Below are 2,125 nucleotides of genomic sequence, written 5' to 3'. Positions count from 1 at the left end.
ATGGGCACACAGAGGGCCTTCAGGACAGGCGTTTCATCCCAGATGTCAGTACCTCTGATGAACAGAATGGCCCCAGAGAATCCCCAGCCAGACCTTTTTAACCACATGGATGATTCCAGCATGAACTTGATACCACAGAATGCAGCCAGTCCCACAACATTGAAGAAGCACCCAAAACTCATCTCATTCATGCAGACGCAGCAGGAACAGTTGGAGGCTCTATTTAGCTACACCATGTTTTCAGATAAAAATCTCCAGAAGGAACTTGCCTTGAAACTCAACCTCCCAGAGTCAACAATAAAGACCTGGTTCAGGAACCGACAAGTCAAACTGAGGAAGGAGCAGAACAGTAGCAGCTATCACTAAAGCAACCAAATCAGATTCCTCCAGCCAAGAATGTGCCTACCTCACTCACATCATCACCCAGACCTTACTCTTTATTTCCTGTAGTTCCAGATTCCCATAGCTCCCTTACACCTCAGCCCTTAGGCCCTTCAAATTTGGCAAAGGACTCTGTCATCACTGAGAGTCCCACAAGCGATGTCCAAATGTAAGATCCTCAGTTGGAGGGGCTGGAGGCCTCCATTCTTGCTTTGTTCCCTGATACTTATACCATAAAGCAAATCATGGAATTGCAGTTTTTCTGATGAGGGTGAAATATATGACTCTTTCCACTGTCTGTATCAGTATCTCTTACCCACAGACCCCAGCTAGAAGAAAAGTGTTCTTCTCTTAGCATCTTTGCTAATGCAGCTTTAGGTCTATCGCTTGGGTAAACCTCATCGAATATGACAAGCTGAGGACATTCAGCCTACAGCCTAAGAAACAGCTTGGAATTCCAGAACCACTCCAGTATGGTGGACTTTGGATTTCTTTGATCAAAGTATGAATAAATACCAGATTGTACAAAAAAATAAAATAATATATGCATACATATTATATATGACAATTATATATATTACATATGTAATATATATAATTAAGACCCCAAACTAAATATAGACTATTTATATTACCTGAGAAAGTTTCCCCAATAGGGGACCATTATTCTGATTTCTATCACCATAGATCAGTTTTAACTGTGCTAGAAATCCATGTTAATGGGATAATATTATATGTACTCTTTGGGGTCTGCATTCTTTTGCTCAATTTCTATGTAAGATGCATAATGTTGTTGTGTTTATCAGTAATTTATTCATATGTATTGCTGAGTAATATCTCATTATATGAATATACCAGTGTGTTTATCCATTCTTCTATTGATGGATATTTGTGTTTCTTCCAATTGCTGATGGATCCAAGAATATTTTTTTTCAGCCAGTGATGTGAAGCTTAAATTTTGAGAACTAGGAAAAATGTACCTTTTGTTTTGTTAATAGCAAGAGGACAACAATAAAGTCAAATGTTTTCTATTTTTTTCCAATTTTCCCAGAAAAAGTTATTTTTGAGGTAGGGAACGGTAATTAGTTTTTAGATACACAAGGACTGCCATGAGTTGCTAAAAGTGAAATATATTTAGAAAAATAATTTAACTTTTCTAAGCTTCAGATGATCATCTGTGAAATATCTTTAAGTTACTTTTGAGTTTTGACATTCTATTCCATTAATTTTATTTCAAAAAGTAACAGAGATGCTTTGTTAAGGAATCACTATATTCCTATTGATGTCATAGACCACATGTGGGTGTGAATTTGTCATTCAACTTTACTACCCAATAACATTTACTTTTATTTTGATTTTAAATATTCAAGATGAATATTCTTTATAAAATTGTACTTTCCTAAACACATCCACAGAGAATTATTTACTAAAGAAATTCTAAAAACGGTTAAACTTAACCATTGTCAAATATTTTAATTTAATCTTTTATTTTGCAGTTATAGTGAAAAAGTGAAAATATTTTTGCCTCCTTTGGGTTCAGACACCAGTTGTCCCCGGACTATAAAGCTTGACCCTCATTCACTATAGATTTCCCAGGGGATCCCAGTCACTGAAAGTTTCCAATAGCATGTACTTCTCCTTCCACTTCAGTAAGGGCAAAAGTATGACTCCCCTAACACTACTGCATTGTTTTTTGTGCTCAACAATCACCCTCAAGGGAAATTCTATTGACAGAGTGCCTGTC

At 36.5% G+C, this 2,125-nt stretch overlaps 1 pseudogene; it reads left to right on the top strand.

Annotated features, from left to right (window-relative positions):
* LOC118635457 lies at nt 1–878 on the top strand (annotated as a pseudogene).
* Nucleotides 879–2,125: the final 1,247 nt, after the last annotated feature.

This window comes from Molossus molossus, unplaced genomic scaffold (genome assembly GCF_014108415.1).
Source record: "Molossus molossus isolate mMolMol1 unplaced genomic scaffold, mMolMol1.p scaffold_m16_p_2, whole genome shotgun sequence".
In the NCBI taxonomy this organism is placed as follows: Eukaryota; Metazoa; Chordata; class Mammalia; order Chiroptera; family Molossidae; genus Molossus; species Molossus molossus.
The sequence above is the reverse complement of the archived record's forward strand: the minus strand, read 5'-3'. Positions and strand labels throughout refer to the sequence as shown.